This window comes from Poecile atricapillus, chromosome 9 (genome assembly GCF_030490865.1).
Source record: "Poecile atricapillus isolate bPoeAtr1 chromosome 9, bPoeAtr1.hap1, whole genome shotgun sequence".
Classification (NCBI taxonomy): Eukaryota; Metazoa; Chordata; class Aves; order Passeriformes; family Paridae; genus Poecile; species Poecile atricapillus.
The window spans coordinates 16,478,423-16,493,916 of record NC_081257.1 but is presented as its reverse complement, the minus strand read 5'-3'; the positions used below and the strand labels follow the sequence as shown (position 1 = coordinate 16,493,916).

The following is a 15,494-nucleotide window of genomic DNA, read 5'->3' as shown; positions in this document are numbered from 1 at the left end:
ACATTCTGTCTTAGAATATAGGATGCTGGTGTACCTAGAATGTATGAAATGTGGGACTTGCTTACCGAGTCATTGAGAATTAATTCTATGTTCTGTAAGTTTTAAAATAGTCTCAGATTTTCCAGATGGAGAAAGAGTGAATAAAGTGAAAAAAGGAATAATAAAACCTTAATCACTGGCCCATCACTACCTGGCAATAACAGTACTATTTATTAGGTGGAAAGATGGAAGTGTTCCATTTGCAAAGCAGCACACTATGTAGTCACATTGTTTTACTGCTTGCACTGCAATGGATTTAAATTTGATCAAGTATCTTTGTCATTGAGCGGCAATAAATGTTTCCCCACTAATTGTTTCTATTGCATTTTGTTTAATTTATTGTGGACATGAGAGTTGGAAGCACTGAAAGTTACTCAGATTTCATGAAAGAGCTAGAGCAATCTTGCCTTGAAACAAAACAGGAGTGTTGAGTTCCTAGAGGAAGAAATGTGTTCCCTGAATGCATTTGTATTTCAGCAGATTAATTGAGAAATGGCTTAGTAAAAGTCTGTTTTCCAAACCAGCTCTTTCATATGCCTGAGATTTTAAAGACAATTTTCTCTAGTAGTTGTTTACTCATAAGATGATTGCCTTTAATATTTTTCTGGGACTGCTGTATAGCAGAGGCATCAGAGGGTTACAGAGATCTACTTTGAAAATCTAATTGCATTGATCAGCATAGATGTAATTTTTTCAGGTAAGTTATCTGAATTTGGAAATACCTGACTTTGGAAACCAGCTATGTCCTGTAGAAAGCATCATGGTAGAATGGGAGTGTGTAGTTAATGTGTCCTTTTTAAGAAGAGAATATTTGTAGTACTAGAATACCAATTATGTTATTGGCCCTGCAGAAGAACTGAAAGGTGATTGCCTGAATTAAGGTGACATTGGGTGTGAGTATGATCGAATTTAAGCTCCCTCTTACCAAACACAATTGGTAAGCCCTTAGAATCTCCAAATAAATACTTGTGCTTTAAGGTCAGTTCAGACATCATGGATTGCTTTTCCTTTCCCTGATAAAAGCAGATGCAAGCATGCCAAATTGCTTTGCTCCAGCTTAACCCCAGCACTGTTTGAATTCATAAATGCTACAAAAGGAAAGCTTATTACCGCATATGACGGTGAAGTGGGAAAATGTCATGCCTACCTAATCTATTTCCTGGGAAGGGGAGAAAAATCTTTTTATTCTTCTACTAAGACCTGGGGAATAAAGTAAGGACTGGATGTGGTGCTGATAATCAAGGATTGTCTTTCATATTTTAAATTAATACCAACCCTGTATTTTCTGTTGTCTCTGATCTATTTTCTCAGAAATGAGACAGCAGAGGAACTTTTTTTCTGTAGTGAATTAGAATACTATGCTGTATTTAAATAGTTTTGGTTTTTTAACTTACTTTACTTATTTTTTTACTATTACGCAGCTGTTTCTCTGAAGCTCTTGGTTTAAGGATAAATTGTTCAAACACTGGCACATCATTTAGCAGAAGAAGCAAAGCAGTGCTGCATTTGGGCTTTATATGGTAACTATATCAGTATTGGAAAGGGTATCAATGGGAGCTTTGCTTTGAATTGATAACAAGTACATAATTTTAAATAACTTGGATAAGAACAAAACACTCCTAAAATAGATTGCTTGAAGTGAAAGTAGGTTTTCACACTGTAAACAGTGTTCTTTGAAAGCTGGGAGAAGGAAAAAAAAACACCATAGCACAGTACAGTAAGTTAAATCATTACATTAATTGAACATTTGTCTATTTGCAGTGGTTTTGCTTTGTGGATGTCAGTAAGATGAATGGTTGAGAAAGGAAGTGAAAGGGAAGTAGTAATGGGTAAGATTCAAAACAAAGTAATTAACATTCATAGGTTGTAATTGTGGATAATGTGTTAAGTTCACTTTCCTGAAAGTGGTTTAGTGGTGGTGTAAATTACTACCTGTAATCGACTTAGTAAATCTATAAACACAATTTTTGTAACAATATGTTCCTCAAGTTTTAAGTGGGGGTGACTAACATCTTGTGTTGTATCAATGAATTTTATTTTATTTCACCATAAATGTTATGCAAAATTTTACTTCATTATAAAGTTGAAATTCTGCATCTAACAGGTATTGAACTATTTTCTTTTGGAAGGTTGTTCTTAAACCTGAATGCCTCTTATTGTAGTTCTAAGTCTGCAATAGGGCAGGTATTTCTTCAGCTATTTGGTAGACAATTTGTCAGCCCAATGAGATATTGATAGGATTTTATAGGATGCAGATGGTGGAGGAAAATGTAGTATTTCACTGCTAGCATGAGCTTTTCATTTTGTTTCTGATGACAATCCAGTTATTAGGTTGTTGGTTTTCTCACAAAACATGGCATGTGGCTGCCTAATTAGATTGCTTTAAAGCCCATTGGAAATGCCGATACATTTCTCGTAATCCTTTTGCCTTGGGTTGCTGTTGTTAAAGGTTAACTTCTCAGTCTTGGGAAAAAGGCTTGTTCACTGGGCTAAACATGAAAAATGCATTATCCTTGATGTTCTGCTTGATGCTCTTGGTTAAAGTATAATGTGCAACAGAATTCTCTCTGTACTATGTCTCTTGAAGCTGTAGCTGCTGTGCAATAATGGTGAAAAGATGCTCAGATTACAGTTATAGGGACTCTACTTAATCATACTTGGTAAGAGATTAAACTTTATTCATTCAATTAAAGCTTTTGGCCCAACTTTTTTTAAAAGAGTATCAGAAATGAAAAAGCTTTGTCTGGGTGTGTGTTATTTGACACTGTAAACAGCATTGTCTTTGTACAGCATACTGCATAAATATTGCACAGGAAGGGTTTGCATTTAATAAGGCACTTGAACAAAGTGGAAGGATTTTATTTTTTTAATATGCCTTAAAATTGTCCATGAATGAAACTTACATATCCAAGGCTTCACTGTACACTTTTAACTATTAAAAAGGGAATCCACACTTTTGTGTGAGAGCAGTAAGACTGAAATATCATTTTAGGGAATTGCTTATTTAAAGGTACTCAAAGGCAGTTGCAGAGAACTGAAGTCACCAAGAAGACTTAGCAAAGAGCTTTGAATACTTAACAGGAAAACTTGAAACATTTGAGCCCCTCCAGTTCATGTAGCCTCAGGGTAAACACAAAACTGAAGTTTGAAGCCATTCAGTGAGCAAAAGCAGATCCCATACTGGCATGTATTTATTGCTTTATTGGAAACACTTCTGAAGGAAAGCTACTAAAGTGCATCTTTAACCCCACACTACATTTTTGTATCCCGATCTATTGTTTTCCACCTTCATTTCCAAATTATTCAAAGAATTTCTTGGAACCTCTGCCAATCTTCTCAAAGAAATGACGTGAGCAAGGAAGGTAGAAAATAACCTGTTCCAGCTGCTCTCCTGGAATACAGTGTCTGGTGGCTGTCTCAGGCCTGAGAATCCATCTCAGGTGAGCTGAGCTGAATGCTTGCAGTGAGTGTTCGGGAGTGGCTTCACTGTGCAGAAACTCAAACTTGGGTTCAGTGCCACAAAGTAAGGATGACTTTTGGCCGCATTCTTATGAAATATTGTAGTCTTTTTTGCCTTTCAAGTATTGGTACTAATGGTTAGAACAGAGAAGCTGTGGTAGCCAACTGATTCTGTTTTTCCAGTGTCAGCATTCTGTATTCTGCATGAGGAACATAAATCCCTAGTATAATTTGCAAGTACAGTTTAAAATAATAGGCAAACCTGTTAACCTGCAGGTAGGTAAACCTGCTTATTCTTGTTATCATGAAAATGAGATGTTGAATAAGACAGCAGTAATCTGAACCTATTATGTTTTATGCTATTTAAGTCAATACTTCATAAACATTTGTTTCGGTACATTCCTCTAGTTAATGCTATGGTAATGCTAATCACTGCTACTGCCACTGTTTAAAACGTTTCGCAAACGGAATTTTTTCCAGGAAAATCTTTGCTGACTTCCAAGCTTGGACAGACAGTGCTGAAAGGTCCTAAAAAGGACTTGCCCATTTCTTATGTGTTTAAAGACTAATTATAAGAATAAAGATTTAGTGATCAATGCAGAATTCTAATTTAATTGGAGAGTATTAGAATGCATTTTTTCCCCTCTTCTAACTTAGAAACTGAATTTTTTTTTTATTTTATTTTTTTCCTACCTGGCAAAAGCTAATTTAAGCCAACTGGATTGCACATTCGAAATGTACAGAATTTTGGTCCTATTTACCGAGTATCACTCCCTGGATATATCTCAATTTTCCCTCACAGGACTGACAGATGCCTAAATGCAAGAGATTGTTCTTGTCATGGGAGGCACTGACACAAATTCAGTTGTGTGGGTTGTTGGCTCTGTCTGATGTTGTCCCTTCTAATGCTACAGAACAAATCACCTTGCACAAGGTAACAACATGCCCTGTCTGCCTTTTATTGAAAGCTGTTTCTTCTGATCTGTCATGTCATGAAATCCTGTTTGAACAGTGTTCTTGAAGAGTCTTGTGTTCAAGCCAAACTTTCACAGCAGTTTTCTGTTGCAGAGTGATCTCATATGCAGCATTTGACTGTGGATGAGTATCAAAGGGCCTATTCACTGCAACATGAAAGGCTTTTACCTGCTGTGACTAAACCATGTTAAATTGTTACAGACGTGCAGGTGTATTTTGTGTTGGCAGGACTGTTCGAGCATAAATACTTCTGTTCAATCACCAGGTAATGAAATCAGCGAACTTGATTTGTCTCTTTCACGTGAATTAGGGAAACAGATTGACTAAGGAAGATCTTGCTGAAGGAGCATTTGCTTCTAAAGAAGTTCCATCTTTCCTTTAAACTATATTTTGTTCACTGTATTCTATGAGTCTTCTAATTGCATGTTGTTCAGAAGAGGTTTACTGTAAACATAGTGTGCTCACAGTTGTATTGAAAGAGAATGTGATAAGCTACAGCTTCATTGAACTAATTAAGAACTTCCTGGCTTTGTTAGCGTTCAGAAAACTTGACAGCAGTTGTATTGTCCTTTCCCGCATATGTTTTGTAAAAGCTGTATTGTAACTGGTATAAGGACAAATTTTTCACTAGAGTGGTACCTTCTGTTGCACTGCTGACCCTGATGGAAAAATTAAAAAAGGCAGCTCTGGTCGTTATCAGCTAATTAAGTATTTCCCTATTCACATTGTACAATAAAGTAATTTTAAAATGAGGGAAGGAAGATGTCCCTGTTGACACTCTTGGTCTAGGAGAAAAAGTGTTGGTAGAGAAATCTGCTCTCCAAAGAAGGAAAAAGCATTAACAGTCTTAAAGAGAACTTTTGGAACAAATACAGGTATGGGCAGCCCTCTTTCTTGGGAGGGATCATTGTGAGTGAAAACTTAAAACCCCATAATGGTTTATGGGATTTCTGTCCACTAGAGTGCCCATACTGCAGAATACCATGTTTTGAGTTTGAGTGCTCAGGGCAAGCTGCCATGGGTGGGGATGAGACATTCATTTTTTTAGAGCTGTATTCTAGTCCAAGGTTTCCCTAGGTGTTTTAGAATAAGTAGGATGTACCTGGGATGTGAAAAAGAGATGTTAGTTTGCTTAAGAATGCAACAATTCAGAGCTGGAGTTTTTTCTTGCAATGATGATGCTTTTAGTGTTTTGGTTGACACAAAGCGGTAGAAGGAGCAGAGGCAAGATACAGTTTTCTTCAGTAAGATGAGCTAGAGTTAATAATGTATTACTCTACTTGAAAAGCTTTTGAGATTTTTTTAAGAAGATATTTTGATGAGTTCAGAGAGAACTTGGTGGTATCATTAAATAAGTTGACAACTTCTGTAATCAGCTTTTTGGTATTATAGCTCAAGGGAAAGTCAATAAACTTTGATTCCTAGCATTAATGTAATTATTTCTGTTCCCCCCCCCCCCTTTTTTTTTTTTTCTTTTCTGGCTCCTTCTGCAGAAGACTGCAATAATCTAATATAATATCAGATGGCCAAAAGCAATTCAGTGTTCAGAAAGTCAGTGTCCCCTAGGATGACGTACAAATGTAGGAAAACTGGGGGTGGAATAAATCATTTTCTCTGATCTTGTTAGGGATGAAATTATTACAGAGAAGTGAACGTATTTTGCTGAATATTCTGTGTGAGAGAGAAGTATGAAGCTCCTTTGATTATCAAAGGTGTTTATTTTGTGTTTTCTCCTGACCTACAGTATTTTCCTTACACAGTATTATACGAAAATGTATTCTCATTGCCACTTGTTTTAGTAGTTGTAATATACTACTTTAAGTCAGCTGCTACTCCTATATTTTGGTTGATTGGGTTAATTGGACTTTAATTTTTGTCTTCTCCTGACCTTGGCCTAGTGAGAAATTACTTTAAATGTTTCAGTAGGAAAACTTGCATTGTGTTTAATATTATTTAATTATTCTCATATTAATGCAATTTCATTCTCATAAGAGGATACAAGACAGGTGAGATGAGTAAATCACTATAATATAAATGCCCTGGTGAATAGTATAGGCCAAAGAACTGTCAAATTGACCTAAAACCACAAAAGCTTGATCAACCTCCTGTGAAAATACTATTTTTTATGGGGAAAATAAAAATAATATTAAAAGATAATGCACTGAATCTTTAAAACCAAACCTTTCCATAGGTTTATCATCAGTGTGGTTATTTGAGGCTGACCAACAACATTCAGTTTTCCAACTGAAGTGCCAGGTGCAGCATTAAAATGTGATTTCAGGTGTGATCATGTAATGTGTAGCAGCTTGTGGTCATGTAAATCTGCTTTAAGTCCCATGAACAGCCAGCAGAGCAGCCTCAGTGCTTTAGTGCTGATCTCAATATAAGTCTGCCCTGAAGAGTCCAACATGAAGAACTTTAACTGGGCAAGTACAACTCTAATTCTTTAATTTTTGTAGTCTGGGGTTTGAAGTGCATTGCTTTCCAGTTTAAGCCTGAAGTTGCTTAGAATTTTCAGTTATTGTTATGAAGGAATTATCTCCCAAATGGTTAAATTTAAGGGTAAAAAAAGATATACCCAAGTGCCTGAAGTGTTTATGCTCTGGTTTGGGGAGAAACTTGGCTTTGAATAAGGTAAACACTTTTTTTATCTCCTAAATTCAGTGAACAGTAGGAGATACTGAAATTGCTGCTTGGTGGTTACTCTGTAGTTATCCCTGGGTAAATATTTGTAGAGCACAACTAATGCAAGATGCTTTACTCTGTACTTCATCAACTTATTGCACACTTACAGACATCAGCAGAGAATCAGTAGGTTGTGTTATGGTTATTCTTCCCTTTGTCTATCTTAGTAATTTCCCCAGGAAGAGAGTCTTAGAGCCTTATCTGTACGGAGGAACAGGTTTCACAAAGCAGTTACAGGTTTGGATGATGCAGCTGTGCATGTCTTATAAATTCTACTATCTGCATTATTAGACAGTGAGAGTTTGGTGACCTGTGATAATTAAATTGTGTGATCCTTCAAAAGAAGGATCAGGCTCACATAATTGGCTTAGGTACTTTGGAAAATGGTAGTTTTTGATGTTTATCTTATATAACTGATATTTTCTGGCATTTAATAGGGAAAATACTTTACTACGTGTAAAACTGAACCTGAACAAAGTAATCTAAATGTTCCTTCCTTGTGATTTCTCCTTGTTTTTTCTTACTTCCCTTTTGGAAGAAGCTGGTAATCAGAGTAGCAGACCTCTGGCTGATAAGAGCTGTTTGGTGTAATTGTAAGTAGTGGTACACTTTGAAATGCTGACAGGCCTTGCATAGACCAAGAGCTGATTTTTCTCGCCCTCTGGCAAGAAAGTAAGATCATGATGCTTTATTATTGAGGCAGGTTCTTGAGTAGTGTTGCTAGACCTTAACAAAATTTATCAATGGAAACTTCATTTCTGCAGGTAGTAAAACTGAGTTGAACTTTTATTGTTGTTGTGTGTGCTTTGCTTTTCTTGTGTTACTTACTTAAAATGGTTGGTTGGTTTGTTTGTTTTTTCTGAAGTCTTTATTTCCCCTTTCCTAAGCATGTATTTTACACTTTGAAGTTATCATTAGAATATTTCCTCTGGCAGTATATTTCATTGGAGCATTAGCAATGCAGTTGAGCCACTGTAAAATATGGGAGCCATGGGCACATGATGCTTGCCTGGTAGTTTTGTGCTAATAATAGGATTTTTTTTAGTGGTCTTGAGTAGCGACAACTGTCAGTAATGTTTACCTTGGCAAAAACAAGGCACTGGGGGTAGAATCAGCCAAAATGAGTATGTAGGTGATATTGTGAATGATGATAATAATAATGGTGCTTATTAGCAGATGGCACATTTGCATGTGAAACATTGGATACAGAGCTGTCCCATACTCGCTACTTCTGGAACAGCCAGTGCCAGTTGATAAATAGGTAATTAATGGGCTCAATGACTTTTTGCATGATTTCTTGAAGAAAATCTGTGGTTAATGTTAACATCACAGGATTATTTTGCATAGTGACTCGTGTTTTCTTCTTAGGTATGTGTATATACGGATATTACATTTCTATTCATGGTGCAAATATTTACATAAGTTCAAAATCCTGAATGACCAAGCAAATTTTATAGTTTGAAGTAATCTTCCACAGGCTGTATGACTAACAGAATTACGTACGCACAAAATTGCTTTTACTGGAGAAGCCAAAATGCAGAATAATAGCTTGTCTAACTGTCATTTGCCAGTGAGATCATAGATTTCATAGTCCAAATTAGGTTGTGTTCTTCTTTTTGTCAGGTCACATTCTAATAACCATATTGTGCATTAAACCCTGTGATTATCTGAACACTTGACAGATGGTAGGATGTTAATTTATGTGTAAGAGACAGTGATTGCCTGTGCAGCAATGGCATTCAACAAAATATGAAACGTCAAAATTCCCTTTTTTTTGTTATGTCTTCACTTATTTCAGCAAGGTAATTCTACCAGAGGAACATTTTTTGTAGCTAAACATATCCTTCATTTCCTAGTGTTAACAGGTTTTGGAGTTTTGAATCTTTTTATATTGAGAGGTGTTTACATGATGATCTAGTGTACAGAAAAGAAAAAAAAATGTAGAGTACGGTGCAAGTGAAAGAGATTATTACATTTATTTATCTGAAGTTTTTAATATGCATATTACTTTTTTAAGGAAAACAAGATTGCCCTTAAGTTCACTTAAGGGTTACTATAATACCCATGAGTTGGCTTCAGGATAACACAATTGTCTTAACTTATACCAGAGTTCCATTAATTGTTATCAAAATGAATAGTTAGTTGCACCTAAATTCTTACTTAATTGTAATCTTAACTCGTATAAAATGTCATGGGAAAAATGTGTTTGAACCCAAAGGATATTGCTTTTTTCTGGATTTGAGGCAGTTGGGGCTGTAACTTAGAGTTGAGGGAGAAGTGTAAAAAGTGCCACAATTCAGCACCCTGCACTCAATGAAACAACTTTCTAAAGCTGAAATACCCAAAGAAACGCACTAAGGTTATAGTTTTCTTTAACAGTGCTGGTTTCAGGAAATTCTTTCTACTTAAACATCTTGTCAAGGCATTCCTTACTCCCTTCACTTTATTGTATACTATACTTCTCTACCTGTGGTTCACAGGATTTGCTTAGCTGTTACCAATTGCTTATAGCTGTTATTCATGTCATCTGCTGGACCTTCAACTAAATGTTAACACCTTTGAGTTGAAAAACTTCACTTTTGATGAGTTAAGGTCCCCAAAATACTTGGCTTTTGAACAAACAGTTCGAGTTTGCTGGTTTTTGATACTTAGGAAAAGAAAAAGAGGAGGCCAAGTATTTAATTTGCTTGAAACAGTTTTCCAACAGAAGAGAGTTGAAGTAGAAAATCCCAAGTCTTAATGATGTATTTTTGCAGTTCAATTGTCTTTGGCTGAGACATCATTATTATGCGTTTATAATCAATCACTGTTGTATTTAGGTATTCAGTAACTCTTGACTTATGAAAGAATACATTCCTTATTAATGTTCCTTAATCACTAAGAAAATTAGTTTTCTGTAAACTGTTTCAGTATGCCAAGAAAGGAGTCATCAAGCCCTAGAGAGTGGTAATTACTTTGCTTGTGCCACAGCATTGTGTTGTTTTCAGTGTGTGGGAAGTCTGAAAGGCTGTGAATTGGTACTTACGGAGTGAAAACAGCAAAGATAATTTCTGTTGAGTATGTAAGTTATAGGAGTTCTTTGTTGGCTTCCATGCTTGGGGAAAAACGTGGTCATCAGTGTAGTTACAATCTGTTATGTAAATACTTACTATAGAAATATTAGCTCTGAAGGATAATATTCTTTAGGAAGAGCAACATGTACAAGAATTTCATAAACCAGACAGGTTGTACTTCTCTTCATAGGCTGCTACTTTCTGCTGAATGTTGTAACCTCTCAGGCATTATGAAGCTATGTTCAGTCGTGAATGCTTGTGACATTTTGAAGGACTGCAGAACAGTGCAGTGTATGATTACCTCTACTTCATGATAACATATTTCATTAAAACTTTTCCAAATTTATGAAAAAACATTGTTTTTCTATTCCAATAATAATCCAAGTATATACTGCTAAAACAAGAAATGAAAATGTAAGTACTAACATTTTTAGCTATTCCATTTGTCTGCAGTTTAGCCTGCTGTTTTCTATAACAGCTCTATTAAAGTTCATTTAAAAGAGAAAATATGATTAAGATGAGCTTTTTCAGTAGCAATTAGTAGGGAAAAATCTAACAGGTCTATCAAACTGAGGTGCTGTTTAGTATGTCTTTTTTGAAAAGATGTCCCTTAACTTTGGAGTAATGTAGTAGCTGCTTTTTGGATATTTTATTTATTAATTTTCTATGGTGATCTTAAGAATTGGGCTTGAAGATGTTGGCACACATTCAAACAATTAAACCATGCTAGCTGGAGGAAAGAATGTTGGTGCTCAGAACTCTTGCTGCATCTTCTCAAATTCCCCCTTCATTCTGAATAACTTCAGTAATCCTTTGAGATGCTGGTTATCTCATCCACCCTGGTTTCATCTCTGACCTTTAGGTTTTGCAGTGAACTCCTTCCTGTTGCAATCTTTTCTTGAAGGCAGATAAGAATCACAGAGAGAAATCCTAAAAAGTGCATTGAAATATTTCAATATTTGCACTGGAGCTCCACTGGATATGCTTTATGCAAAGCTACACTTTGCAGTCAGAAGTAGATTCTGTGTTGAGGATTCTGGTGCACTGTCAGACAGAGGAACTCTTCAAAGTTGATTGCAATGTTTGTGGCTGCTGGTGATGAGAATCTAAGTTCTATAAATGCATAGTGATAATTCTGTATGTAGCTATAAGAAAAGACATAATATGTGGCCTTTTTTGTTATTTTTGTTGGGATTTTTGATATGGTGTGGAATGTATTTTCAGTGCACCTAAAGTCACTTGAGTACTACTTATGAACTGACATTTTACTTAACAGTGAGGTGTGTTTTCAAATAGGAATTATGTTTCAAAGCATTGTTTGAAATACTGAGCTTGTTTCTATTTCTACAGTATATCCGTCTGAAGATCTCTCAGCATTTCATAAGCATTAATGAAATAAGCCTCACTGCAAGGCAGGTATTATCCCAATTTCACAGATTGCAGGGAGGTTAATTAACTTGCCCAGAGTCACTCAGTGGTCTGTGATGAAAATTGGTTCCTATTTAAAAATGGATTTGCTGTCTCATGCTTCAACCATTAGTCTGTGCTTCCAAAATAATATTTGTGGTTGAAAATAATGTTTGGTTTATTATCAAGTTACAATAAGCTTTGTCTATGCACAAAATTGAGTTGAAGTGACCAAGTCAGTTTTGACTCTACCTTTGTACATCCCAACTGAATGGAGTTGGTCTTGAGCTGGTTTTAATCTAAAAGAAATTTAAACCAAGTGAATAGAGACAGACTTGGCATTAAGACCATTTAATATGCAAATTTGTGCTAGTTTATGTCAAAGGATCAAGTAAAACTAATGTTCCTTATTGGTCTGAGTTTTTAATAGAAAAATTACAATTTCACTTAATCTGGTTTAACAAAACAAAATTTGAAAAGTGAGGAAAAAAGACATTTTTCAAATAACTTTGGAAGCCCATCAGGCATGTGACCTGTTCATTCCAATTATTTAAGTTGTATAGCCACCACTTCTAATTCTAAAAAATATGAAAAATAGTTTTCTGTTAAGTGTTTTCACTTTCATTAAGGAAACATACAAATTCAGCTGGAGAATATAAAATTTTATTTCTGGGAGAATCCTTCTCTATAGTTTGGCTGGCTTGGTAGGAAAGAAAGTAATTTAGGAGAGAGGCCTTTATTTTTCTTGATTTATAGCCCCATTTTCTCTGCTCCATTCCCCAAATATGCAAATCTGGTTATAAAAGTGATGATGCTTGGGTCTTAAGAAACCTGCAACTTCTTCACACTCCCACTGTTGATTCTTTATGTATCCTCTGACAGGTCATTTCAACTTGTTTTAATATAGTTTCTGGATTTACAAAATTGGCATAATGATTGTGAAATGCTTCGAAAATTTGAATTCTATTTTGATCAGGTAGGTATTAATTTTATGATGAAAGTGGAGGAAGCTTTTCAAAATGGTCTTTGTTTTTGACTTTAGATTAAATCTAGTGATTCCCAGCTAAATGCAATTATGTTTTATGAACAAGACTGAAATTCATCACATAATTAACATGCTTGACTTTATGCACCAAAATGCCTGATTTTAAAATTGTTAAGTCTTTCAAGTTTGTGGGGCTTTTTTTTTTAAAGAAAATTATTTTAGGGCATAAAGTCTTTTTTTAAAATGCCACAGAAATGTCTCCATATAATTGCTGATTACCTGTAATGCAACACCTATGTAGGGCATGTAATTGTGGATCTATTCTTTGAGCATTGCTGCTTCTAAGGTACTGCAGGAATGCATAAGTGAGTGCTAAATTTAAACTAATTCTTTACACCTTCAAATGCAGTAAATTTTTGACATCCAAGTTAATTCATTGAGATATCTTTTTTTAGAAATAAGATGTTCAATGAGCCTTTTCGTACTTCCTCCTCATTTTCCCTACTTTGACATTCCTTGATTTTGTCTGAATGCCATTTGTAGCTCACCAACTGAAGTTTCTCTTGGTTTCTTTCTTTACTTTTTTGTCCAAGCAATGGGAAAACTTCTAAGACTGTTTTTGAAGGTAGTGGTCTACTTAGTGCCGACAGTAAAAATCTGTCTCTTCACTTGTATTTAATTTCCATAAGGACACTGTGGCCTGTAAGTGCAATATAATATAAATAATGCAACATGCCAACCAGGAAAAAGAGTTTGATTTAATTAATGTTCCTCCAACACATTAGTCCTTCATTACATGTAATTACTTGGGGACTCAAAGTAGGCACAGCTGTAATATGGCTGGTGTTAAAGTTGAGATTTCTCAATAATGCATCTCTTAAGTTACTTTTTCATGTTTACTTCAAGTTCCCTTCTCTTTGTGTTGTGCAGAAAATGACTTCAGTCAGAAGTTGATTGACCAGGGAATGTTTAGTCTTGCTGCCACTCAGGTGTCTGGGTGAACTGAATTGTTCAGTTACAGGAACGTTAAATTTATTGCAGGTAAAAGCTTTCTGTGTTTGTCAGACTATTCCTTGAACACAAAGTGATTGCACCCTCGAGGCAAAGAACCTCAATGAAAAGTGGCTGTACATAAATACAAACTAAATTCGTAGCCAAACAATTCCTGAACTTCAAGAACATGTGGCAAAGGAAAACAGAGTGTGAGCCAAAGGCATATGTCAAGATTTGTATAATTATATTTGTACTGTACTAAACAGAATAAAAGTTATACATTTAACCAGAGTATTTACCTTTGTAGTATTTTTGTAGTCTTAGTATTAAACTGCATTGTTGGGAGCATAAATTTGTCACTTTTTGTACATATGGATACTTTGGCAAAGGGACTCGATTTCAGTTGCGCTTGCAAAATTGCATCCAGTTAATGCTCTTCACTGTAAAAGAAACATTGTCCAGTCAGGTAGAAAATTGTTCTGAGTAAAGGGCTGTGCAGAGAACAGAACTAGCTGAAAGTAGTACCCAGCTTTTCTTTGAATGGAAGTCCAGTCTCTTCTGTTGATTTATTCCTCAACAGAAATAAATTTTGCATGATATTATAAAAAAAAAAAAAAATAGATGCAACTGTTGAGGGAATAAATATTCAGGTAATGCTGTGCTTCTGTGTGTAGGAAAATATTAATTGATTGTGTATTGTCTGATAACAGGGTCAGGTTTGTTATAGTGAATATTTTCTCTTAGTATTGTCTTCAAATATTTTGAACATTGAGTTGGTGCTGTCTGTGCCCCAGAAGACACTGTGTCTCAGGTCAGTTAGATGCTGTTGAGAATTTACTTCAGGTTTGTGTAAATATGTTTGAATGTCTCATCAAAGTGGAAATGAAAGGGATTTTTATTATTATTATTTCTGGTAGATCTTGGTAACTTATTTCATGTTTCTTTGAAGGTTAAATACCTTCAGTCACAGTTTGTTGGGATTTATGGACTGACAGTTCCAGGTAGGGGTGTGGGAGTTTGCTTTTCCCCCATGTTTGCTACAGCCCTCAGGGTTTTCACAGTTATTTGAGCCTTTCCATATTTTCCCTCATGTTAAAGCCTTTTGGTTGGTAAATAAGACTTAGTGAGAGTAGTAATGTAGTTCCTCTGAGCATTGGGCTTGGGAAAGCTAATACCTGCTGCCAAGGGAGTGAGCATCAAAAAGAGACTGTGGATTAATGCTGACTCTGAAAGTTTTTATCTTTTCTCATTTCATCTTTTTTCTAACACATGCCTGTGGCGTGTCAAGCGCATAAGAATTCTTCCTTTCAAAAGTCTTGCATGTAATAAATGGATTTGTTTTATTAATACTCAAATTTGTTGTAGTTCTGTCTGGTGACTCTGAAAGTATTTTGTGAAGAATTATAAAAGCATAGAAATTCTAATAAAAAGACATCTTGACAAGTGAGAATTTTGGAGGAAAACTGTCTTCCTTCTGTCTTTATAAGAATAACAAGGAAAATAGCCTAATTCAACTTAAAGGCAGACCACAGTGCTGAAGGTGTGCCTGTTCAAATGGCTGTTGAAGATAGTAATTTATGAATGGCAGAAATGTTTAGGTTTTATCTATGACTTGCTTTGAGCATAACGTTGTACAGAAATCTGTAATATAGAAGGCAGAGCATGTTATTAGCTGACTTAAGAGAAAAATGAAGTTTTAGCAAAGGGTTGGTTTCTTTTTTTGTCTCTATGCTAAACCTTTTATTCTCCTTAGCCCTGCTTTCTATCTTTCTATTGCACATTTTCATTAAATACTTAAATGTGGTGCTCTGAGAGCTGAAGACAAAAAAATTGTGGATTTAGACCTAAATAATGAAGATCGAGGATGAGAAACATCTGACTCCTATTTATGTTTATAG

The 15,494-nt window shown here is 35.4% G+C and overlaps 1 protein-coding gene across 6 annotated transcripts in view; it reads left to right on the top strand.

Moving 5' to 3' along the window:
* FHIT (fragile histidine triad diadenosine triphosphatase) overlaps positions 1 to 15,494 on the top strand; it is a 540,874-nt gene that overhangs the window by 17,783 nt on the left and 507,597 nt on the right. The gene's annotated exons all lie outside the window — the stretch shown is intronic.